Consider the following 27,049-nt stretch of genomic DNA (forward strand, 5'->3'; position numbering starts at 1 on the left):
TGGTTGACAATCTAAGCAACCTTAGCAACAAAGGAGCCTCGGGCTAGAGAGCTCAGTTAATAAACCCCTAGCCCATGATGAAATAACATAAGTTGGTCCCGTCGGCAAGAGACATACACTTAACGTATGCTTGCAATAAGTGCGAGTGAAAGGAATAGTATTCCAAGTGTCGTATGGAGTCTGAGTAAGACAGCGATATGATTGTTGATTAACCATAATATTAATTAGACGAAATTATTTTTAAAGTTTTATTTTTAATAATTTGGAGTTTTCAATTAACTTTTGTTTTTGATTTTTAATTTCAATTTTTTTTGTTGAAGTACTTAATTCTAAAATATATTCTAATATTAAAATAAAAAAATTTTACTAGTTTATCAACATCGACGTTTTGCGCTGCTAATATTAATTTTTCTTTTACATTATTTGTAATTCCAAAATTATTATTATTTATATACTGCAAAAATAGACATTCTAGCTCTTTTAGCTTCTCTTGAAATTTTCCGGAGGGCTTAATAAGTCCGCCGTGAGACGGCTTTGCAGCAAAATTTGCAATATTTCATATTTTTTAGGTCAAGTAAGGGTTAATGTTTTCAAAAAAAAAATTCGTCTGCACACAACCTTTCCTCTCAACAAGCAAACGTGCACTGAATTTAAGTGTTTACTTCGGTAAGCTTCGGCTTCCGACGGGACCACCTTATGTTATTTCATCATGCCCTAGCCAAACAGCCTACAGTGAAAGTGAAAAGTCTAAAGTGGAAACTATTAAAAACATGAGTAAAGTGAACAACAGTCTTAAAGCCCCGACATATACATACAAATAAAATAAACAAAAATATATAAATTCTTACAAAATATATGACCCTAAAATAAGAATAAATATATACAAAATAAAAGGACTACAATAATAATACTATATATGTATACAAATAAATAAAATGAGTTAAAAAAAAATGTATATATAATAAATAATAAAATTGATTATATAAATAAAAAAAAAAAATTAAAATTTTTTTGAAGCAAGTTGTCCGTTGAAAGGTCAACAACAAAAAACGATCTCATAGGCCCCGGACAACAGCAGCCGAGACTACAAGTGTGAAATGCAGGCCGCCTTTAACGCCATCGATCGTAAAACGGGTATTTCAACAAAATAGTACGTAAGAATCCCTGCATAGTATCCAATAAAATTGAGGTTTTTAGAAGCGAGCAGAGCAACTTACCTCAACGCTCGATATGTTTAGTACAGATTAGATTAGCTTACCTTGATATAACGGGAAAAGAGTTCCCAGTTCAAGGATGCACTAGGGTACAGATGAGTTTCATCCTCACAGTACCATATGTATGCTGTTATACAAATGCAGCAGGCACGCTTTGCTTCTACCTAATAGAGGGAGCCCAACAACAATAAAAAATTTTTTTTAACAATATGAGTGAGTTAAAAACAAAATATCTCCAAAAGTACATTCCTTTCCTTGATTTCCTGATACACTCAGGAGATACAAACTACAAATACAAGGAAATTGAGTACTGGACTTACAACTTACAACAAGTTTAAAAAATATATTGCATACCTTATGGAAAAATCCATAAAAATAGCATATAATAGACTATTGGCAAGGAAACCTAAATATAAGTATGTGCCTGAATGGGGACATAATATCTTTCAAACAGGTATAGAAATCTTTGATATAGAAGATTCAGATGAGGAGGTAGATAGATAAAACAAAAAAAAAACCTTTAAGCATGGAATGGAAAGAATTACTTCTCCATATCCAAAACATAAAAGACAATTTAAAAGAACCCAGAACCCAGTAACCCAGAATGGGAATACTCAAAAAGAAACGATAAATAAAATCTTGTTGATTCTTTCAACGAAGCTAGAAATTTAGTGCATGTTAATAGAGAGAATATAGGTAAAACGAACTGGTCAAAGATTTCCAACCTATTGATCAAGTTACGTGCACACCTAATTTCTATAATGAAAATATATAATCTTGACATATTTGTACCGACCGTACTTAATTCACCTTTGAGCATAGGCACATGTAAAAAACAAACATAGCGAGAGGGTGAAGAATCTGAAACAAGCGAGGAAGAAATAGAAGAAAAAGATCTCAACGACCTAACAATTCCTGTGCTATTGACATTACCAGAGGAAGAAGCATTGTCTTAACAAGACAACGACTCAGATTTGTAATTCAATACAAGTGTCATAAACATAAAAGACAATATGGCAGAGGCAAATGCTCAAAGAGCATATGAAAGCCGCCTTACCAGAATTCAATGGCCAAAAAGAGAATCTTCAGAGATTCATAAGATTGGTTAATGTAACTAAAGGAGATTTTGAAAACATAGCTGTTGAGGTAATAAAGTATAAACAATGAATGAAGCCATCACAAAGTACCTAGAACAGAGTACTGAAATGACTGGAAATTCCAACTCTGTATTGTTTGCCCAAAGAGTCCGCGGTAACTATACTAGCAAATATAATTATCATGGTAGAGGCAATGGTCGTGGTTATTACAATAATTATAATAATCACAATAACGGCCAAAATTACCAGCAAAATCGGAACAGTAGCTACAGAGGAAACAACAGAGGTTACAACAGGAATAATAATAGAGGTAATCGAGGAAATAACCAACAAAACGGTTATAAAAACAATAATGTCCGAGTAGTACAGAATGCTTCGTGAAACTCCCACACGACTTTCACATCGTTAATTCCCATTTCGCTATTCCATCTGATGGAATACTAGGAATCGACTTCATCAGAAAATACAACTGTCAATTATATTTCAATCCGTCCGAAGACTGGTTGATAATTAGACCAAACAATCTAAAATATCCGATATGTGTACCAATATCGTACAGTTCTGGTAACATTTCAATAGTTTTGCCAGCAAGATAAGATTGCTAAACACAACAAATATAGAACAAATAGTAAACATAAGCAATTTAAAGTACGAACCACTTTCCCGCTACGAAATAGTCGAAAGCAATAAAGAACAACGTGAAAACACAGTACTAACTACACTATGAAAAAAAAAAACCGAATCAATAACAAATTATTTTTATAAACAAAGGCAAGTGCACTGATAAATGACAAAATAGTCGAGCCCTCTGTATTTGCTTACAATAACCGGCGATTAGTAATTGTCAAATTCTAAAAAACTATTGTCCGATAAATTTCCACTACCTACAATTGATGACATCTTGGATCAACTAGTTAGAGCAAAGTATTTTTCATGCCTTGACTCAGGCTTTCATCAAATTGAACTCGAAGAAGAGTCAAGGGACATTATATCCTTTTCATTATGTAATGGCTCATATCGCTGCACGCGATTACCATTGGGTTTAAAAATAGCTCCCAACTCGTTCCAGAGAGTTGAGTTGAGAGTTGCTCTGAAAAACACATGATCAATAACTTAACAGATGTTTTTAAAAAATGTAAGCAACACAGCCTAAGGTTACATCCCGAAAAATGTTCATTCTTCGTGCATGAAGTCACCTTTTTGGAGCATAAATGCACAGATAAAGGATCTTACCTGATGGCACAAAATATGATGTAATACGGACAGCGATAGAAGATTTATTGCATTTTGCAATTATTACCGAAGATTTATACAAAATTTAGCTGAGTATTCTCTTCACATAACAGAATTATGTAAGAAAAATGTAAAATTTGAATGGACAGTTGGACATCTGAAATCAGCATTAATGAATCCCACTCTGTTATAGTACCCAGATTGTAGCAGAGTTTTGCATAATTACAGATGCAAGTAAATACGCATGTGGAGGAGTCTTAACCCAAAATAAAAATGGACTACAGCTCCCAGTTGCATACGCATCTAGAGCTTTTACAAAAGGTGAGAGTAACAAGAGTACAACAGAAGAAGAGTTAGCGGCAACTTACTGGCCAATTACGCATTTCTTCTAACTTATGGCCCGTATCATTTCTTAATAAAACTTTATCTCCTATTTCTAATTCAATATTGTTTATTTTTCTATCATATACCTCCTTATTTTTAGCTTTGTGCTGTTCTAACATAATTCTGGCTCTTTTAGAGGCCTGTTCTAATCTAAATTTTGATTACTTATCATAATCTTCTATACTATAAAATGGTATATAGGCATAAGAAAACCGAAAAAGTTCCGTTTATTTTGCCAATTTTTGGGTCGTTTTTCTCATTTTCGGGCTTATCCCCACAAATATGGCTGTTGACAAAAAAAGCAGTGTTTCGTTTAGTTGCGAAAAAAGCTAATAAAAAGTTTCCAAATCTGTCAGAAGTAAGCGTTATAGTCTACTATTATTTACTAATGGTAAAATTTCCATGTTGTTCTGCATAAATCGTCTCTGTTGCCTTAGACTTAAAAAAAAGTATGGATCGAAATGTCTACACGAACATCATGAAAAAGGTTATCTTCTCCTATATCATATGGAATATGTCCATAATATGGACACGGGCCAAAACATAGGAGCAATCTCGAAAATGTTATTTTTAATTCGAAAGAATCGATGTAATGCCAGGGCCAGCTCAGTCGCTGGTAACCCATTGACAATATATGGGGTAGCACTCAGAGAAGTGTCACATAAAAAAAACCGTCTTATACAGCTTAACATGGCAGCAGATCCCCGTTCAGCTTTGCTGGATTCGGTGCGGCGCAGGTGCCAAGCGAATATTGCCAATAAGTGGTTCACAACTAAGTATTAAGCCCTAACAACCAAAGGTGACCTGAATTTGAAGTTTCAAATAATTTGGGTACGACAGACTTTAATTCTTAGTTGTCACTGCTACTTCTATGAACAGCTCAAAATGCCCCTTTTTTTTACTATTTTGCTCATTTCTGAAAATGAAGGTGGTAATTTTATTATATGTAAATATAGATTATGAATTAAAGAAATATTGGTGCAATTATGGTCTTTTTAATATGATTTAACAACTTTGAAGTCAAAGCTATTTTCATAAACACAGCTGTATGAAATGAAGTAAGTCGTCTCGCCGACTCAGGTACCCCATACACCAGTAAAGCAAATATTTCAATTTTATTAAACAAATGCAGACAGACGGACTGACGGACGGACGGACATGGCTAGATCGACTCGGCTGTTGAAGCATGTTGATGCTGATCAAGAATATATACTTTATGGGGTCGGAAAAGCTTTCTTCTGCCTGTTACATACATTTTGGCGACTTTAATGTACCATTTCACCCTATAGGTGTATGGTATAAAAATAATAATAATAATTAATATTAGGTACCATATTTATTATCAAACGATCAAACAGAAAATTAATAATATAAATAAGTTTTTACACAACCAAATTAGAAAATAGCTTCATAGAATTACGTTATTTTTCTAAAGGAGGGGGATGTAGCATGTTCTGTAATATCAATTGATCACTGAACTCAGTGAAACCCATTAATGTAACATGGAATCCTCAATGGGTTGAGTCTCCAAAGCCCATAGCATGACCACACGCCTTACATATTTAATTCTTATGTATTTAGCTTTAGATTCATATTCCCATTTATGTACTTAGGTTTAGTTCTCTTTTATTTTCTTCAACATATTCAGTTTTGTATAACCATCTAAACAATAGACAAATAACTCCGGCCCTTGGCCGTAACACGAATTATAATCTCTAATATATATCTGATCCACAAGGTCAGTGATTCAGATACCTACTTAATCGTATCTCATCCTAATCAACCTCGAATCGAATCGTAATTTAACTGCCGCCGTGTACAGACGTGTTTTTTAATGCACTCCGCAAAAATTGAGTGTAAAAAAAAGACCGCGTTTGCAAAAATTTGTGTAAGGCTCTCAGTCGCCCCAGAGACGCCTATTTACAATCATATTGCTATTAGATTGCTCTAATAGCAATAAATACTAAGTTGCAACAACAAAGTGCGTAATTTTTACAAAAGCCATGTCCACCAATTCGGGCCCAAGCTCTCTCGATCCTTAACAGCAACAGCTACAAGAACTAATTGTACAACAACAACGTGAGCGTCGACTCTCGGTCCAACGCAACAACGCGTACTTTTCGGTGGTGTCGCCGACCCCACTGAATGCTAACGTAAGCAATAACACCGAAAGTGCCAGCCACTCAGCAATCAAAAGCAACTTACCGTGGAGAGAGCAGTGTGCTTCTCCATCAATAACGATAACTGGGTCACCGATTGCACCGACCAGCACCGTCAGCTCGTTGACAGCAACTACTGCAGCGTCTGCCGAAGTATTAACCTGCCTCAAGCCGTCAACGACAAGTCGCCCTGAGTCAGCCACAATAGTAAACCCAACGACTTCTGTCCAAACTGGAATGGATAGATATATTAAAATAACTAAGCGGAAGCTAAGCCCGCAAAAGAAAAAAAGTGGCAACACGCCGAAAATAACCAAACCAAATGAACGAGTAGCACCCCTTAGCGGGAATCGTTTTAAAATTCTTGCCGATCAGCAAGATGATCAAGCCGGCGCTGTAGATAAAGTTAAATCGGCTAGACCACCCCCCTTATACATCCGTGGAGCCAACTGCAGCGCCCTGATTTCGAAGCTAGTAGAAACAGTAGGGGCAAATAACTTTGTTGTAACCCCTCTCAATAGGGGTAACATTAAAGAAATTAAATGTCAAACCCAAACTGAGGACAATTTCCGCATCATTGAAAAGTACCTCCGTAATGCTAACATCAACTTCTATACCTACCAACTAAAAAGCAGTAAAGGGCTCCAGGTTGTGTTGAAGGGGATTGAGCCATCGGTCCCTACTCAAGAAATAGCAGACGCGTTGGTCGAAAAAGGGTTTGCGGTCAAATCCGTTGTCAACATCATCAACAGGAACAAAGTCGCACAGCCGCTCTTTAAAATCGAGCTCCAACCAGATGCAAAGCGGTCGAAGCCAAATGAAGTGCACCCAATCTACAACCTACAGCTCCTATTGCACAGAAGAATCACCGTAGAGGAGCCCCATAAGAGACACCAACCACCGCAGTGTAAAAACTGCCAGGAATACAACCACACCTCTAACAACTGCAATCTCAGGTCAGTGTGTGTTGGCTGTGGCGAACATCATAAAGATGGCATTTGCACCAAGGACAGAAACAATGTCGCTTTAAGATTATGCAGTAACTGTGGAGGGAACCACACGGCCAACTACAGAGGATGTCCTGTCTTCAAGGATCTTAAATCTCACCTAAACGGGCGCAAACCCCCAGCTGGACCAAAAATCACCGTCAACGCCTCTAAAACTACACCCGAGGTATTCTTCGCCAAGGCTGTTAGATCATCTAACTTGCCTGCTACATACAGTCCTAGTGTATCCTTCGCTAGTGTGCTCCGAACTGGACAGACGGAGCCCGCAAAAGAGACCCCGTCACTTCACCATCTACAGAATCCGCAACCTAGCGCACCAGAGCTTGGCCAGCAAACTCCAAGTGGCTTAGAAGCCCTATTTATCTCACTCAATCAAAACATGACCACTTTTATGACGTTCATGCAAAACTGTATGCAAGAACTGATGCGGAATCAAAACCTGCTTATTCAGAAGCTTATCGAGAATAAATAATGGCTTCCCTACGTCTATGTCTTTGGAATGCTAACGGCATCTCCAAGCACAAAAATGAACTGCAACTATTCCTAGACTCAAGTGAAATCGACGTTTTGCTGATTTCGGAAACACATTTAACATCAAAAAATAATTTTCAAATACCAAAATATACCTTCTATGCAACAAACCATCCAGACAGAAAAGCTCATGGCGGGACTGGTATCCTAATCAAAAACCGTATAAAACACTCGTTCCTCAACAGATTTGAAACACAGCACCTACAAGCAACTGCTATAACCGTTCAAACCAGCTGCGGCAACACTACATTGGTTGCCCTGTACTGCCCACCACGCTTCTCAATCTCTGAAAAGGAATTTACCGATTTCTTTAACACACTCGGAGATCGCTTCATTGCAGCAGGGGACTATAACGCCAAACATACGCACTGGGGATCTCGCCTGGTAAATCCTAAAGGCAAGCAGTTGTACAACACAATAGTCAACCCTCTCAATAAGATGGATTGCGTCTCACCGGGTAGGCCTACTTATTGGCCTACAGATCCACAGAAAGTGCCTGACTTGATTGATTTCGCAGTAACCAAGAGGATTCCACGTAATCGGATCACTGCGGATACACTGCTAGATTTAAATTCCGATCACTCTCCAGTATTATTCACACTATTAACAAGACCTCAAGTACTTGATCGCCCATATAGGCTTACAAACAACAAAACAAATTGGCTTAAATTTAAAATGTACATGAGTGCCCACATTGACTGTTCGCCGAAACTGGATGCTGCAGAGGACATTGATATGTGCGTCTCTGCACTTGAGTCTATGATGGCAGCTGCAGCAAAAGTATCTACTCCACCTGCCTCTTCTTACACTAAACCTGTTGACAGGCCTACGAACCGGCGGATAGAACAATTAGTAACGGAAAAACGACGTCTAAGAAGAGAATGGCAGATTACTCGCTCACCAGCAGCAAAACTTCGCCTAAGGCATGCTAATCGCAACCTCTCCAAGGCGTTAAGACAAGAGGAAAGCTGGGCTCAAAGAAAATACATAGAAAAGCTCAGCCCAACCAGCACTAAACATCCTCTGTGGAAAGCCCACCCAACTTTAAGCGCTCCTGCAGAGACAATTTCACCGATAAGGAGTCCAACCGGTGGATGGGCCCGCAGTGACGAAGAGAGGGCATCCGTATTTGCCACACATCTTAAAATGGTTTTCCAGCCAAATCCAACATCAAACTCATCTGTACTTCCCCCTTCGAGCACACTAACGGATAGTGAGTACTCGGAACTCCAATCGGACGAGATCACTGCAGTTATTAAAAACCACATAAAGCCAAAAAAAGCCCCTGGCCATGACCTAATCACACCGAAAATGATCCTGGAACTCCCTATCATTGCCATACAATACATCTGCAAACTGTTCAACGCTATAATAAGAATTGGCTACTTCCCAAGAACATGGAAAAGGTCCACTATCATCATGATTCCTAAAGTGGGAAAGGACAAAACCCAGCCATCATCCTATAGGCCAATTAGTTTGCTGCCATGTCTTTCGAAGCTTTTTGAAAAGGTCCTGCAGATCCGACTAAACTCATTTCTGGCATCGGAGAACACAATCCCTTCACACCAGTTCGGCTTCCGCGAAAAACATGGTACAATTGAACAAGTCAATCGCATAACATCCGAAATACGAACAGCATTCGAACTAAAAGAATACTGTGCGGCTGTCTTTCTCGACGTTGCCCAGGCTTTCGATAGAGTTTGGCTGGAGGGTCTGATGTTCAAAATCCGGCAAAAACTGCCACAGTACACCCACAAACTCATGGAATCTTACCTTTACAATAGGCAATTCGCTGTAAGATGTAATGGCTCCGTCTCTGCTGATTTTGAAATCAAAGCTGGTGTACCGCAAGGCAGTGTACTCGGCCCATTGCTCTACCTACTGTACACTGCAGACTTACCAACGAGTTTAGGACTTACAACGTCCACTTTTGCCGATGACACGGCAATCCTCAGCAGATCCAAATGCCCAATACAAGCCTCTGCAAAATTAGAGGAACACCTCAAAGTGGTAGAGGAATGGCTAGCAACCTGGCGTATCCGGGTCAACGAGCAGAAATGCAAACATGTTACATTTACGCTTAACAGAAGAAACTGTCCAGCTCTAATGCTAAACAACGTACCAGTTCCTCAAGCCGAGGATGTCACTTACCTTGGCATCCACCTAGACAGAAGACTAACTTGGCGCAAGCACATCGAGGCAAAAAAGTCACAGCTTAAACTGAAAGCAAGTAGCCTACATTGGATCATCAATGCTCGGTCCCCTCTACGTCTGGAATATAAAGTCCTCCTATACAACTCCGTACTGAAACCCATCTGGACTTACGGAGCCGTACTATGGGGGAAGGCAAGTACCAGCAATGTCGATATTATACAAAGAGCGCAGTCAAAAATTTTAAGATCAATCACGGGGGCCCCGTGGTACATACGGAACGACAACATTCAAAATGATTTAAATATACCTAGCGTAAAATCTGAAATAGGTAGTCAACAACTAAAGTATTCTGCGAAACTGGATGCACACCCAAATGTTCTTGCCAATTCCCTTACGCGAACTAATAATAGAACTCGTCTTAAAAGAAATGACAGACCAACCCAATAACAAGTGATTCGGGCCGCCTGCAATATCCCCAGGATTTATATTAAGTACTAGATTAAGAAAAATATCTCAAACTTGTTGTTAGGCTCTAATTTAAGAGTAGATTCAACAAATATATATTAAACGTTAAAAAAAAAAAAATCCTAATCAACCTAAATCATCTCATAAGGTTGGATCCTATTCTTATGTAAACATTCATACATTCCTACCTTTATACATAAGCAGCCCGCTCCTCTGCCGGCGTCACTGTACTTGATATATTAAGCTTAAACTGAAAACACTGAAGATAAATTGTTCTCTTCATTTTGTGAAAAATTACTTACTGGAGTTAAAAGCGCCCAGATTGGAAGACACCTACCAAACGGCTTAGAGTCGATGATCGTTTAACTCTATACATCATTTGTGATATTATGCTTTGGCGACTTATGAATATGGAGTTTAAGTTTAGCTCTTTCATGTTTTTTATACCTTTGCAAAAAGGGTATATTAATTTTGGTCAGAAGTATGCAACGCATAGAACGAAGCATCTCCGACCATACAAAGTATTTATATTCTTGATCAGCACGACGAGACGAGTTCAAATAGCCATGTCCGTCTGGATCAACGCAGACCTGAAATTTTGCACGTAAGCTTCTATATACTGCAGGGGTTGTATATCTCGGATTCACTATATAATATAGCTCCCATACAAACGCCAAAGTCACGAACAGTGACTTTTCTCAATAACTTCGTTTGTTTCTATGTTATTATCGTGAAACTTAATATCAGAGAGTTTGTTACGCTTATAAACGACTGTGCCAAATTTGATCAAGATCGGATGACTATATCATATAGCTCCCATAGGAACGATCGGTCGAAAACAGTGACTTTTGTAAATAACTTCGTTACTTTTACCGCGATTGCTTTCAAATTAAACATTTCTTAATTTAATATATCTGTTAATGACTGTGTCGAATTTGATAAAGATCGGGCGACTATATCATATAGCTCCCATAGGAACGATCGGTCGAAAACAGTGACTTTTGTAAATAACTTCGTTACTTTTAACTCGATTGTTTTCAATTAAACATTTGTTAGTTTAATATATCTGTTAATGACTGAGCCGAATTTGATAAAGGTCGGGGGACTATATAATATAGCTCCCATAGGAACGGTCGGTGAAAAACAGTGACTATGATCAATATCTTCATTATTTCCTATGATTGTAGGCCATTCTTTCGCAAACGTAATCCTTTTTAGATAAAACGTTTTTTCACATTGATGACTAATAGGTAAGGAAAGAGTTGCAAAAAAGTTGCAAGGGTATACAAACTTTGACGCGGTCGAAGTTAGCCCCGGCCCTCTGTTTTTTTTTTTTTTTTTATTTGTAAGGATAGGTGCACATAATGCGGTATTAGATATATTTCAATTGGGCCCCACAAGTTAAATCAATCATACAGTCATTGGTATCACATGTTGTAACCGAGAAAGATCTGATGGTATTCCGGATACTGTATACTTTTTATAATACCTAGACTTAAGATTTTTTAGTCTTGACAGCCACGGCGTAACCATGGTAATTTAAACGTCACCACAGGTGACACAACGGATACACAGTCATTAAAGATTAAGATGAAATACTGGTATAAAACAATGAGTTAGTGAAGCCACTTAAACTGTATGTGTATGCATGCCAATTGCAGCATGCATGTAAAAGGAGATGGAGAAAAAGAACAAAAAGAAATGGAAATAATGTTTGGCAGATGTTGAAGCGTCTTCTATTTGAATTACAGTGAAACTCAGCTATCGATATCCTCCGTTATGGGACTCTATGGCGGCTGATAAAGTAGGAGAGGGTTGTCAAATTGATGTCGGATTGAATGCAGTCCAGGAGTCATTCCAGTCACCCGATGTTGTTTGGCTCTTATTTTGTTTCTAAATGAAAAACTTCGATTCAGTTTTTTGATTATGTTTATTTATAAAGAATATATATATTTATATATATATAAAACAGAATCGAAGTTTTTCATTTAGAAAAAAATAAGAGCCAAACAACATCGGATGACTTCTTTTGCGCCGGATGACTTCTTTTGCGCCACCTTGTATATATGTATATTTGTAGACACAAATGATTTATTAAGTTGTGTACTTGAGATAATAATAATTGTCAGATTAAAAATATGATAAAGCGGTTGCAAAACTCCTTAACTCTTATAGACGAATATCGGGAAATGACATCGACAGAGGACTGCATTAAATTTGAACACTTGTGCGTTTCTTTTTGTCATCTCTTATATATAAAGATATGCTTAAGTATGCATGGTTCGCATTACGAAATATAGGTTTTTAAACATTTGTGGTTTCAAATTTATTTGAAGTTTCAAACATATTCATCGCACACTGTTCCAGATGTCAAAAATTTTATCACAAATTTATTTTTTTTTAGAAATCGTAACTAAACATTTTTTTTAAAAACTCTGGAAATTTATTAGGCTCTTAAGGTCAGCTATAAGAATGAAATTGAACTTCAAAATACCTTCTGCATTCTATTTGTTAGATTAGAAACCCCATGTCATTCAGTTTGGAAAGTAATAGGGTATGATTAACAGAATCAAAAGCCTTGCTAAAGACAATTTTTAAATAGTTGTAGGCATCGGACTTTTTGTCATTTTCATACAGAGGAATAAAATACGACTCCTTCCAAATAAGGAGAGTTTGGTTATAACGACTCAGCCTATAATGTCCGTCGGTTATAGCCACTAAAGTTCGATGAGTGATTGGTTGGTCCCAATACAAACTTATTTGAAAGGGCCTCCAGTTTCCGGCCCAATAAAGTATATATATTCTTGATCATACACACACAGACGCCACGCTACATAAACTGTATGTGTATGCGTGCTGTTCTTTGCTTAGGGGATGAGGGAAGAAGAAGAACAAATTGTAGTGTAAAGAGTAAAATTGTTTTGTTTGTATATTGATGAATTGAATTGCAGAAAACAAATTTTGAACATTTAAAATTATTATTGTCAAGGACTGCAAGGGTATATAAACTTCGGCATGGCCGAAGTTAGCTTCATTTATATTTAGCAGTAACAGTGACAAAATTATAAAATTGTTTCAGAAGGAAAATGAAGCTTACAACGTTAAATATAATACTAATAGCATTGTGAGTTAAGCACCATAAATAATGGCGATAGAGAGTGCAGATCGATTTTTAAATTCAACGTAGGATAAAATTTGTCTTTATGAAGAATCTTGAAATACCAAATGGTTCGATCCTAAAAACATCACAGTTTGAGTGAAATACAGGGCAGCAACATGACAAACTTAATCGCCTGGGTATTAAAAAATTGTCTCAATATATTAAGAGACAATTTTTAAATAGTCAAAGATATTGGCAGAAACACTAACAAACAAACAAATACGATAATTTAAATTTTTCCACCGCAATATTCGAGACGTTAACTTTCTTCCGAATATAGGCTATTACATCATCAGATGTGACAACAGGGTCTAGCCTAGAAACAAATTTATGTTTCATTGGTGGTATGCCAACGAGAGGCCGCGGTCTCGAAGCGTCAGCCGCAGCAGCAACGTTGGACAAGTCACCCACTGCAGGAGTCAACTTGTTTACGGGGCTCTCGATACTTTTAGAACTATCGGCAATTTTCATTGGAATGGGAAATTGCCCGGACACTACAATTGGCATCGTTTTTAAGAGATCATTCCCAGGTGATACCGGTAAGTCCTTATTAATTGCATTCACAACAGGGCTCTTAAACGATGTCAATTGTTGTACATTGGGAGTAGACGGTGCATGAGACCGGTCGGGGACGATAAGAGACGCTGGCGGATCTACAGATAGAGACACACCCCAAGGACTGGTCCTTTTACGTTTATATGACTCATTTATAAGCGTTAAGCTTCTGAACTGAGTCTTCACCGCACTGAGTCTTCACCTTAAGCTATAACCTCCTTAATTCTTACTGTGTAACCTGCACACGTAACGTGAACCGCATTGTCACACAGCCAACACAGAATATACAATTTAATAAAAAATTTAAAAATTTAATTTAATTTAATGAAGGAATAAATAAAATTTTAAAGGAAACCAATTTTGCGTTTAAGAATATACTGACCAGTTCTGACACAAGGGTCAATGTGAAGATTAAGCCTTCACTACTAAAGAGTAAAAAGAATGCACACTATTTATAAACCAAATACACCTTTAACTGAGTCGCGGGTAGGCATAAGACGAGAGCGCAGTGAAATGGCAATAGGAAAGAAAGGAGAGAGCGCGTCAAATTGAACACATGCAACAACAATTTGTACGCAAGAGCGCGAGAGTTAGCTACAACGGTAAAATGTAAGACATAAAAGCAAAGGATATAAACAAAACAACAAAAACGCTAATGCAAGTTTTGTTGTATTAATTTATAATAAAATTGTTCAATAAAATTTTCAAAAAACACGAAAGGGAGTGAAAGCAATCGCAAAATTAAAATTAAAATCGGAATGAATAAATTTTAATAAAACCGATAATAAGTTTATAAGTCATAGAAAAATTTTTAATGGCAAGAAAAAATTAAATTTGATAAGCGCAAAAAAAAACACGTTCGTCCTTGCAACGAGTGAAAGTCTATTTCTCGTTTTTAATCTATTCGTTTCTTGTGTTTGAGAAGCAAGAATTAAGGCATTTTTTCGTTCAATAATAACACGGTTGTCTTGCGTTATTGTTTGAGAACCAAGAATTAAGGCCTTAAAATTTGTATTACATTAAAACAACAGTAATTATTATTATTATTATTATAAGTATAGGATATAGTTTTAAACTATCAACCTAACTATATTTTACAAGCACTGGCAACTAAGGCCTTCGGCTTAGACGAAAACTACATCCATACACTAGCCTGGGATTCGAACCCGGATCCTCGTTGTTCAGTTGCTCAAATGACAAAACTCGTCTACCGAGGACTGCAAAACAACAGTAAACTTTATTCAAATTGACTGTTAGAGAACGTTTGTATATAGGAAATAGAAATTGGATGTTTTACGGGGTTTTCCGGCAATTATTATTCTGGACGGAAAAAAATCCAATGAATCAATAACCATGAAAATTGGTTCAGCGGATTTCGAGTGGTTGAATAAACCCGAAAAGAAAGTAAATACTTTTGAAATATCGATAGAAAAGTAGTACTAAGGAATGAATGAATTAGGACATAAGCCAGATAATAGATCGAAAGGGCCCTATAAGATACCTTGTTTTCTGTCAAGATACCTTGTATTCCCGTAACGCAACAAACCCCTAATTCCTTGTAAAAACTATATTGAATAAAACTCTATTTGTAATTAATCCACACAAAGATCGCCAAACAATTACGCAATAATTTGAAAATCTGTAAAGATTTCAGTTTAATTTCGTTACTAAGTTTTTACAGTAAAAATTATATATTTTTTTTTTTTTTTTTGCATTTTCCGATATATACATGTTATAAGAATATACCAGCAAATTTTCAGGTCTAAATATTAAAAATATCGACATTTATGGGCCGTTGAATGGAGCTGTTTCAACCTCTGTGCACCCATCTTTCTTGTCTTTTCAAAATAATAGAGCGAGCACTGATCAGGCAATTGCCGATATGTTTGCGAGTTTTTTCAAACCAACTTATTCCTCAACAGAATATCATTTAAGAAAGGCTAATTGTATTTTGAATTCAGTGATTGATGAAAGTTTTCTTCTTAGTGAACTTAAACTAAAACTTAAACTATTCTCCGGGGCCTGATGGTCTACCTGGATGTGTACTCAGGTTCTGTGCAAATGCTTTATGTAAACCCTTTTTAAATCGTGTTTTTATTGTCGAATCTTCTTCTTTTCCATCGATTTGGAAAGAGTCGTATTTCACTCCTTTGCTTAAAAATAGCAAAAAGTCCGAAGCCTCTAACTATAGGGGTATCTCAAAATTGTCCGCTATTCCGAAAGCTTTTGAGAAAATTATAACTTCTCAATTGCAACATTTTTGCAGCTCTATTATTTCGCCATCCCAACATGGGTTTGTGAAATAATCATCTACAACCACTAACCTTTTAAAATTTACATCAATAATTATCAAGGGGTTCAAAAATGGTAAACAAACTGATGTAATATACACGGACTTCAGCAAAGCCTTTGATTCCGCTAATCGTACCCTATTACTTTTTAAGCTGAGCGACATTGGGTTTCCACCTCTTTTCCTTTCTTGGGTTTGACAATATTTAACAAATATAAAACAGAACGTATTTTTTAAGTCTTCTTTTTCCGTTTCCATTCCTGTGACTTCTGGTGTACCTCAAGGTAGTCATCTTGGCCCTGTGCTCTTCACACTATTTATTAACGATCTTCCATCAGTCATTGTTCATTCGCGTGTGCTTATGTATGCTGACGATGTCAAGGCAAATGTAAGTAAATTACTTCTTTTCGTAACTCTTCTCAACTGGTCACTTATTTTCTAAACAATAGTCCTTTAGAACGTCTGAACAATATGAATGATTTACTAGAATACGAAGGCAAATGGATATTGCGATCTCAGCTTAAGCCACGAAGTGCAAATAGCAAGAACTGCTTTTGAACGGATTCAAGTCTAATCTGGTGCGACTCATATTGAGGTGACCAAATGCAAGATCCATACTCTAAGATAGGACGGATAAGCGAAGTAAAAATAACTTTAGTTGTATAGGGATCGTCAAATTCTGACCATCTTTTAATGAAACCCAGAACACTCATGGCCTTTGCGACCATGGTGGAAATATGGATGTTAAGATTTAACAAGCACAGTTGAGAAGAGTTACGATGAAATATTATTACCTTATATTTAGTAGTTGTTGAGGAACGGTTGCTGAATTCCCTGCTTCATATTATTTTGAATGTAATCTTTTGTATTTCATTATTTTGGTATTTACGGCGCAACCGTCTGGTGAAATACTTGTATGTTGAATTGAGTAGAATCTTATTGTCCAAAAGACAACATCACATGGAGTTTAATAAAATTAATTTTTAAACAAAACGAACCAGCAAAGTTATTGTATGTTTCGTCATAAAATTGGTCCTTCGAGTCGGATTTGGATTCTGTTGGGGATAGGCAATACTGCTCAAAGTTAAGATGGAAAAACTAAAAAAAACTTTCACTCGTTGCAGAGGACGGACGTGTTTTTTTGCGCTTATCAATTTTTATTTTTTTCTCGCGATTAAATACTTTTACAAATTTCTTAAATTCATTATCGGTTTAATTAATAATAATTTCAACATCCGAATTTTATTTTCATTTCGCGAATTCTTGCTGTCGCTTTTGTTTAAATTTAAATAAAATCAAAACTTACAACAATACTTGCATTAGCGGTGTTGTTGTTTTGCTTATCTCTTTTGCGTTTGTGTCTTTACCGTTTTAACTAACTCTCGCGCTCTTGCGTACAAATTGTTGTTGCATGTGTTCAATTTGACGCGCTCTCCCGCTCTTTCCTATTCTTGATTGATTTGCGCTCTCGTCTTTTGCCTACCCGCGACTTTGTGATACGTGTTTTTGTTTTTGTGCTTTCATCTCTTTTTATTCTCTAGTTGTGAAGGCTTACTCTGCACATTAACCCTTGTGTCAGAACTGGTCAGTATATTCTTATACACAGAATTTTAACCCTTAGAATTTTTATTTTTTATTTTTTGTATTTCCTTTTTTTAATTAAATTAAACTTTTTGATAAAATGGTTGTCTGCTCAAAAAATAATTGCATAGTTGCCACTAATGCGGTTGACTCCCATGATTATATTCTGTGTTGGTTGTGTGACAATGCGGTTCACGTTAAGTGTGCAGGTTACACAGGCAGAATCAAGGAGTCTATTGCTAAAGGTGGTGGCTTAAAATATGGATGTGATGCTTGCCGAGAGGTCGAGAATGAGATGCGCTCTTTCATGAGGCGGACTAGAGATAGTTTTGACACTTTAAGGGCAGGTTTTAATAAACTCCAAGCGGAGTTTACTGCGGTGGAGACTCAGTTCAGAAGTTTATCGCTTATGAATGAGTCTCCGAAACGTAAAAGGACCAGTCCTTGGGGTGTTTCTGCATCTGTAGACCCGCCAGCGTCTCTTATCGTCCCCGACCGGTCTCATGCACCGTCCACTCCTAATGTACAGCAATTGATTTCGTTTAAGAGCCCGGTTGTGAATGCTATTAGTAAGGAATTACCGGTATCACCTGGGAATGATCTCTTAAAAACGATGCCTATTGTAGTGTCCGATGTGTCCGGGCAATTACCCATTCCAATGGAAATTGCCGTTAGTTCTAAAAGTATCGAGGGCCCCGTAAACAAGTTGACTGCTGCAGTGGGTGACTTGTCCAACGTTACTGCTGCGGCTGACGCTTCGGGACCGCGGCCTCTCGTTGGCATACCACCAAAGAAACATATATTTGTTTCTAGGCTAGACCCTGTTGTCACATCTGATGATGTAATAGCCTATATTCGGAAGAAAGTTAACGTCTCGAATATTGCGGTGGAGAAGTTTAAATTTTCTTACTCTCGGGACATTTCGTCCTTTAAAATTAGTGTTTCTGCCAATATCTTCGACACTATATGTCGAGAAGATTTTTGGCCAAAACATATACTAGTTAAGGAATATACTGTGAAAAAGAAAAATCGGAAACCGATTCGCTTGCCAACAACAACAACTAATACCATTCCTGCCACATCAGCATCCGCTGGTGTGTCAAAAAACTAGCTTCGTCCCTTAACCTGGGTTACCAGAACGTTAGAGGGCTGAAATCTAAACTTTCTAATCTCTATGTAGATAGTCTTTCTTTTGAACATAACATTCTAGCTTTTACAGAGACGTGGCTAAAACCTGATATTGCTGATGCATCGGTTTTTTCCACAAACTTTTCTATATTCAGACGTGACCGGATTTCTCGTATAGGTGGTGGCGTTCTGATAGCTGTTGATGCTGCTTTATCATCTGAAATGATTCAATTTTCTAGTACCCAGGAGATTGAGTTTGTCGGTGTTAAAGTAAATTTTAAATCTTTTAATGCTTTCATTACTTGTTCCTATATTCCACCATTGTCAGACATGGTGGTATATTTAAATCATTTAGAGGCAATTCAGTTTGTCTCCTCTTTAGTTTCCAGTCAAGACTTGCTCATAGTTGTAGGTGATTTTAATTTACCCGCTTTAGCATGGTCACTAACAGATGAATCTACCACGTTGCTGCCCTCTTTGTCACATGACTTTATTGATGGCCTTCTAGGCTTATCTTTATCCCAAGTCAATCCCGTCTTAAATTCTAATAGAAAATCGTTAGATCTTATTTTTGTATTGGATTCTTCTTATTGTGAGGTTTCTAGGATCGAACCATTTGTTCTTCCAGAAGACAAATTTCATCCTACATTAAATTTAAAAATTGATTTGCCCTTGCTTTCACCATTACTTGGTTTAAATAAGTTACCTCTAACTAGGTGCTTTCGTAAGACTGACTTTGCCAGCCTTAATGAAAACATTGCTACTACCGATTGGTCTTATCTGTACAATTGTAGAGATATGAACTCAGCTGTTCGTTTTTTCTATGATACTCTGAATTCACTCTTTGATATTTGTGTGCCTCTTGGTAGGCTGGAGCGGCTTAACAAACCTCCCTGGTTCTCTCGTGAGTTATCCAATTTGAAAAATGTGAAGACACGATATTATAAGAAGTTTCAAAAAACACGTCGTTCATCAGATTATGCTCTGTATACAGTCGCTCGTTCAAAATTCATGATGCTTAATACACAATGCTATAAGAATTATCTTCAGCGGTGTAAGCTTCAGTTTTCTTCTGACCCTAAACAATTTTATAACTTTGTTAATTCTAAACGTAAGACCTCTGTGCACCCATCTTTTTTGTCTTTTCAAAATAAAGAAGCAAGCACTGATCAGGCAATTGCCGATATGTTTGCGAGTTTTTTCAAAACAACTTATTCCTCAACGGAATATCGAGCAAGTCCGTATCCTTATCATTTAAAAAAGGCTAATTGCATTTTCAATCCAGTGATTGATGAAAGTTCTATTCTTAGCGAACTTAAATTAGTTAAACCTGTTTATTCTCCGGGGCCAGATGGTCTTCCTGGATGCGTACTCAGGTTCTGTGCAAACGCATTATGTAAACCCATTTTAAAATTGTTTCTATTGTCTGTCGAATCTTCCTCTTTTCCATCTATTTGGAAGGAGTCGTATATCATTCCTCTGCATAAAAATGGCAAAAAGTCCGAAGCCTCTAACTATAGGGGTATCTCAAAATTGTCCGCTATTCCGAAAGCTTTTGAGAAAATTATAACTTCTCAATTGCAACATTTTTGCAGCTCTATTATTTCGCCATCCCAACATGGGTTTGTGAAACGTAGATCTACAACCACTAACCTTTTAGAATTTACATCAGTAATTATCAAGGGGTTTAAAAATGGTAAACAAACTGATGTAATATATACTGACTTTAGCAAAGCCTTTGATTCCGTTAATCATACCCTATTACTTTCTAAGCTGAGCAACATTGGGTTTCCACCCCTTTTCCTTTCTTGGGTTCGTGAATATTTAACAAATAGAAAACAGAAGGTACTTTTTAAGTCTTCTTTTTCCGCTTCCATTCCTGTGACTTCTGGTGTACCTCAAGGTAGTCATCTTGGCCCTCTGCTCTTCACACTATTCATTAACGATCTTCCATCAGTCATTGTTCATTCGCGTGTGCTTATGTATGCTGACGATGTCAAGATTTGTCTTACTCATAAAGATACAGATTCATTTAGTCGGCTACAAGCTGATCTTAAAAACTTTCAATCCTGGTGCCAGTTTAATCTACTAAATCTTAACACTACCAAATGTAAGGTAATGACTTTTTTTCCGTAACTCTCCCCAACTGGTCACTTATTTTCTAAACAATAGCCCTTTAGAACGTTTAAATAATATAAATGATTTGGGCGTACTTATGGACCATAAGTTAAATTTTAACACCCACATTTCCACCACGGTCGCAAAGGCCATGAGTGTCCTGGGTTTCATTAAAAGATGGTCAAAAGAATTTGATGACCCCTATACAACTAAAGTTCTTTTTACTTCGCTTGTCCGTCCTATTTTAGAGTATGGATCTTGCATTTGGTCACCTCAATATGAGTCGCACCAGATTAGACTTGAATCCGTTCAAAAGCAGTTTTTGCTATTTGCTCTTCGTGGCTTAAGCTGGGATCGCAATGTCAATTTGCCTTCGTATTCTAGTAGACTTCTCTTGATTAACCTTCCGTCCCTAACTAACCGTAGAATTATGCTTGGTGTCATTTTTATGCACAAGCTCCTAATTGGTGATATCGACTCGCCTGAGTTATTAGCTCAGGTGAATCTGTCGGTACCATGTAGACGGAGTAGACATCCTTTGATACCTTTATCCCTTAGTCGTTGTTCTTCTAACTATGCTATGCATGAACCTTTTAGGGTCCTCTGCTCTGATTACAACCTTCTATTCCCTGTAATCAGCTCAGAGTTTTCTATTAATATGCTTAAAACATCTATCCTATCCCATTTAGTTAATAGATAGCTATAGTATTATTTGTTTGTCTGTTTTTTCTATTGTGTATTTGTCCACGCGATTCGTGCCGTGCGTTATACGGCTGCACCCCTCGGTCGGTCGGGTGGGAGGTGGGCAGTTATCTGCTTGGGCTCGCGCGTAAAAAAAAAAAAAAAAAAGAAAAAAATAAAGGCGACACGCACCAAGTTAAAGTCCAGTCTCACGCGACTGCTTACACTTTCGGAGAATCCGCCTGTGAACTGCACAGGGGATGTGGTGGATGCTATGATGAACAGACTCGACACCGTGTGGAAGGAGTTTGATCAATCCACAGATGATATGTTTGATTTTCAAGAAACGCAAGGTTACTCGACCCCATGGGTGCCTACGGAGACTATGATGAAGTACTTAACCGCACAACTGCATTTAAAGGAACTAGGAAGAATGGTTAAGCCAGCAACAACAACTAAGGTCGAGGACTCCAGTGAGGGAGTCAACGAAGGAGTTCGCAGATACTACACAAACAGATGGAACTTCAACGGGAGTTCTATGAAAGCATGGAAGTTAGTGGAGCTGCCTGTTCGGTGTTAGGGGGACACGTCCAGCTGCCCAAATAGCACATCAAGCCTTTGGTGGCGACTATGTGGAGTGGCCAGCCTTTAGGGATTTATTCGAGAGCACCATTCACAGCAGGTCAGAAATTTCAGTATCTAAAGTCTTTTCTCTGTGATGAGGCTGCAAGTTTAATTAATCATTCGCCGTTAACAGGAGCGGCGTACGAGACGGCTTGGTCAAGCCCAATGGAACGTTACGATCGACCGCGTCATGTAGTTAACTCACGTCTGCCATCAACAAGGGTGACAGATGTATCCGTTTTACGAAAGATTGCCGATGGGGCAAGCGAAGTTGTACGTGGCCTGGATGCACTTGGCCAAACTGAGCGCGACTGCTAAGTGATCTATTTTCTACTTGATAAAATTGATGCAGAGTCGCAATGCAAATGTGTTTCTTATAGCCATGAAGGGACATCTCCAACCATTAAGGATTTTCTTAGATTTCTCGGAGAACGTTGTGAAAAGTTCAAATTAAGCCGCGCCGAAAAAGTCGCAGAGTCAAACGTTAAGAAATCTATTTGGATGTTGGTTTCCACAGACTCAAGAGAATGCCTCAAATGTGAGTCTAAGGAGGATACTGTATACAACTGTGACCAGTGCTCGGCGCTTTAAGTGGAGAGGCGCTACTCATTTGCTAAGGAGAAACGATTCTGTTTCAGTTGTCTAAGTCCTTACCATGGTATTTCAAAATGTGAGTCAAAGTATAGATGCAATCATTGTCATGATAAGCACTACACGCTGCTACATCGCCACGCCCAATAGAAGAGCATTAATCCCACAGTAGTTTTGACCACGGAAACTAAGCAAGAAGAAGAAGTCCAATCTATTGAATCACAGAGTCATCTAGCACATTCTGCAGTACATCTACAGCAGCAAGGGAAACCAAGGAGTGTTTTGCATACAGCTCTAGTTTATGCATTAAATTCAAAGGGATCACACACCACTTGTCGTGTTCTATTTGATAGTGGATCAGAACTATCGTACATATCGGAGCATTGTATACGATCACTGGGACTTTCACGCTCACCACCACATACTTGCCTCCGGAATTTCCTCAATCAAGGCCGATACCACAAGACGAGAGAGGTCGACCCGGCAGTTTGGAAAGTATTTAATGGATTACAACTGGCTGATTCACCGGAAACCAGCGCTAAGCATGTGGACATTCACAGGATAAAAAGTATTTGAGAAACATAATTGCATAATTCCATTGGGAACCAAAGTCTGACATCTTCACATATGGTATAAGGTTAAGCGAATGTACAAAAAGATCAAAAAGGCAAGTGTTATCAGACGTATCACCCGTTTGACCCGCTTGGTCTACTGGCACCAGTCATAGTCCAATTCAAGATCCTTTTTCAAGAACTCTGGCTTCTCAATATAAATTGGGGTTTACCGCTTCCAACTACACAGGCAAATCGGTGGCATAAGTATCGCGAAGACTTTAACAAGATAAAGTAATTGAAGATACGGCGTCATATTGGATATGTCGGCAAACTAATAGAGTTACACGGCGACGCCTCAATAAAAGCATACGCAGCAGTTATATACTCTCGGATAGTAAGCCAGGATGGCAGCGTAGAGGTTTCACTAATTGCGGCAAAAACACGTGTCGCCCCACTTAAACAGGAATCGCTCCCTTGTTTGGAACTATGTGGCGCACTTCTGCTGAGTCGCCTGATCGCATCAATTAAATTGGCTTGGAAGGATCTAGAAAGGACAGTGTATGCTTGGTGTGATTCAACAATTGTGTTGGCATGGCTGAACCATTTGCAAGCTAGACGTTCATTGGCAATCGTACTGCCGAAATATTGGAAATAATACCAAGAGACTCCTGGCGCCATGTTAATACCAAGCAGAACCCTGCAGATTGCGATTCCCGAGGAATGCTGGCTGATGAAATGCTCCAGTTTACTCTCTGATGGAAGGGTCCCGACTGGCTGGCTGAGAGACATCTTAATTTAGGTTAGACGAATGATAGATAAGTCTCTAATTTAATTTCAGATGATGTGTACACAAAGAAGTTAAAAGCTACAGTATTAGTTACTCTCGCGGAAACCAAGAACGAGTCCTCTCCACTTGAGGAGCTTATTGGTCGTGTGTCTTCCTGGTCAAGATTTGTGCGCATTGTGGCGTATATCTTACGATTTAGTCGACGTATAAAAAACCCCCAAGAAAGGTCAGACACTCTCGCGGTAAGCTTTGACGAATATAAGGCTGCTAGGAAACTATGTTGGAAGCAAGCACAAGACGAATGGCATGAAGAACGAAAATCATTACGAATCGAAAGATGTGTGCCAAAAGGCTCGAAGCTGTGTACCTTGACGCCGATTCTAGATGACGTTGGACTTATACGTGTAGGAGGTCGCCTCAATAATTCAGAGTTGTCATATTCAGCCAAGCATCCGGTCATCTTGCCGAAGAAGCATCGCATATCTCACCTGATCTTGAAACACGAGCATCAACATAATTTACACCCACGAGTTTCTGCATTCTTTGTCATCGTCCGTCAACGTTTCTGGATAATAAGAGCCAGGAATCTGATTCGTAAGGTTACTCACATCTGTTTAAGGTGGTTCAGACAGCGATCATATACCAGCAACCAACTAATCGCTGCTCTCCCGGCAGTGAGAGTTCGGCAAGCATTTCCGTTCGAGAATACAGCTCTCATACGTTTTATTTCTAATCGAGGCAAATGTGTAACGATGTTCAGCGACAATGGACGTAATTTCGTGGTAGACAAACAAAGTCTTAACGAAATGGAACAATTAGTCCGATCTCAGCTGCATTATGAAAAGATGGCAGAGGCGTTACTAAAGGCATCAACTGGAAGTTCATACCGCCGCATGCGCCTCACTGGAGAGGCAAATGGGAATCGGCTGTGCGCTCTGCGAAACTTCATTTATACAGAGTAATCGGTCACGCCGTTCTTACATTCGAACAAATGCATACGTTGGTAACGCAGGTGGAAGCAGTGATAAATTTACGACCATTGTGTGCCACCTAATATGCAGACGTTGGATACCACTTGCCGGCTCACATGCTGATCGGTTGCCCTTACACACAATGCCAGATGGAGATTTAGACCAAGTGCCGGCAAACCGACTAGTAAACTAGTCTAGACAGCAATCTCAGGAGATGTTGCAAGCCCTCTGAAAACGGTGGCATCTAGAATACCTGAAGTCCCTGCAGCAGAGGCCAAAATGGTTAACGAAATCGGATAATCCGAAAACGGATGACCTCGTATTAGTGAAGGACTCCCCCGCGGCATGGATACTGGCGCGCATCATCGAGACGCTTCCTGGCCCAGATGGTCTAGTACGAGCCCTTAAATTAAAGACAGCTACAGTAGAAATGACCCTTCCTATAACCAAGTGGGCTCCACTGCCTGTTTCAGAAACCTTGTTTCAGGGCCCGGCGGTATATTGAGGAACGGTTGCTGAATTCCCTGCTTGATATTATTTTGAATGTAATCGATCTTTTGTATTTCATTATTTTGGTATTTACGGCGCATGGTCACATCTTTTTTGGCAGAGTAGAATTTTATTGGCCAATAGACAACATCACATGGAGCTTAATAAATTTAGATTTTTACGCAAAACGAACCAGCAAAGGTTTTTTATGTCTCATCAGTCGTGTTAAGATATAAAGGATTAAACTGGCACCAGGTTGAAAGTTATTAAGTTTCAGCTTGTAGCCGATTAAATGAATCTGTTTCTTTATATCGTCAGCATACAAAGGCACACGCGCATGAATAATGACAATTTTGAGATACCCCTATAGTTAGATATTTTTTCGACTTTTTGGCATTTTTGAGTACACATCCAGGAGGACCACTGGCCCCGGAGAATAAACAGGTTTAACTAGTTTAAGTTCGCTGAGAAGAGAACTTTCATCAATCACTGGATTGAAAATGCAATTAGCCTTTTTTAAATGATAAAAATACGGACTTGCTCTATATTCTGTTGAGGAATAAGTTGTTTTGAAAAAAATTATCAACAATTGCCCGCTCTTTTTTTTTTTTTTTTTTTTAAAAGACAAAAAAGATGGTTGCACAGAGGTCTTACGTTTAGAATTCACAAAATTATAAAATTTTTTAGTGTCTGAAGAAAACTGAAGCTTACAGCGCTGAAGATAATTCTTATAGCATTGTGTATTAAGCATCATGAATTTTGAACGAGCGATTTTATATATAGCTAATTCGGGTGATCGAGATGTTTTTTTTTATAATATCGAGTCTTCACATTTTTCAAGTTGGATAACTCTCGAGAGAACCAGAGGGGTTTGTTAAGCCGCTCCTGCCTACCAAGAGGCACAAATATCAAAGAGAACAGCTGAGTTTATATCACTACAATTGTGCAGATAAGATCAAGTAGTAATTATGTTTTCATTAAGGCTGGCAAAGTCAGCCTTACAAAAGCACGTAGTTAGAGGTAACTCACTTGAACCAACTAATTATGATAGCAAGGGCAGATTAATTTTAAAATTTAATGTAGGATGAAATTTGCCTTCGGGAAGAACAAATGGTTCCATCCTAGAAACATCACAATAAGAAGAATCCAGTATAAAAATAAGATCTAACGATTTTCCATTAGAATTTAAGACAGGATTGACTTGGAAGAAAGATAAGCCTAGAAGGCCATTAATAAAGTCATGTGACATAGCAACAAGGATGATTCATCTGTTAGA

General features: G+C 38.1%; 1 protein-coding gene across 3 annotated transcripts in view; it reads right to left on the bottom strand.

Moving 5' to 3' along the window:
- Positions 1 to 27,049, bottom strand: part of bsk (mitogen-activated protein kinase dJNK) — a 153,015-nt gene that overhangs the window by 66,300 nt on the left and 59,666 nt on the right. The window lies entirely within an intron of this gene.

Source organism: Drosophila tropicalis, unplaced genomic scaffold, assembly GCF_018151085.1.
Source record: "Drosophila tropicalis isolate 14030-0801.00 unplaced genomic scaffold, ASM1815108v1 contig_896, whole genome shotgun sequence".
In the NCBI taxonomy this organism is placed as follows: domain Eukaryota; kingdom Metazoa; phylum Arthropoda; class Insecta; order Diptera; family Drosophilidae; genus Drosophila; species Drosophila tropicalis.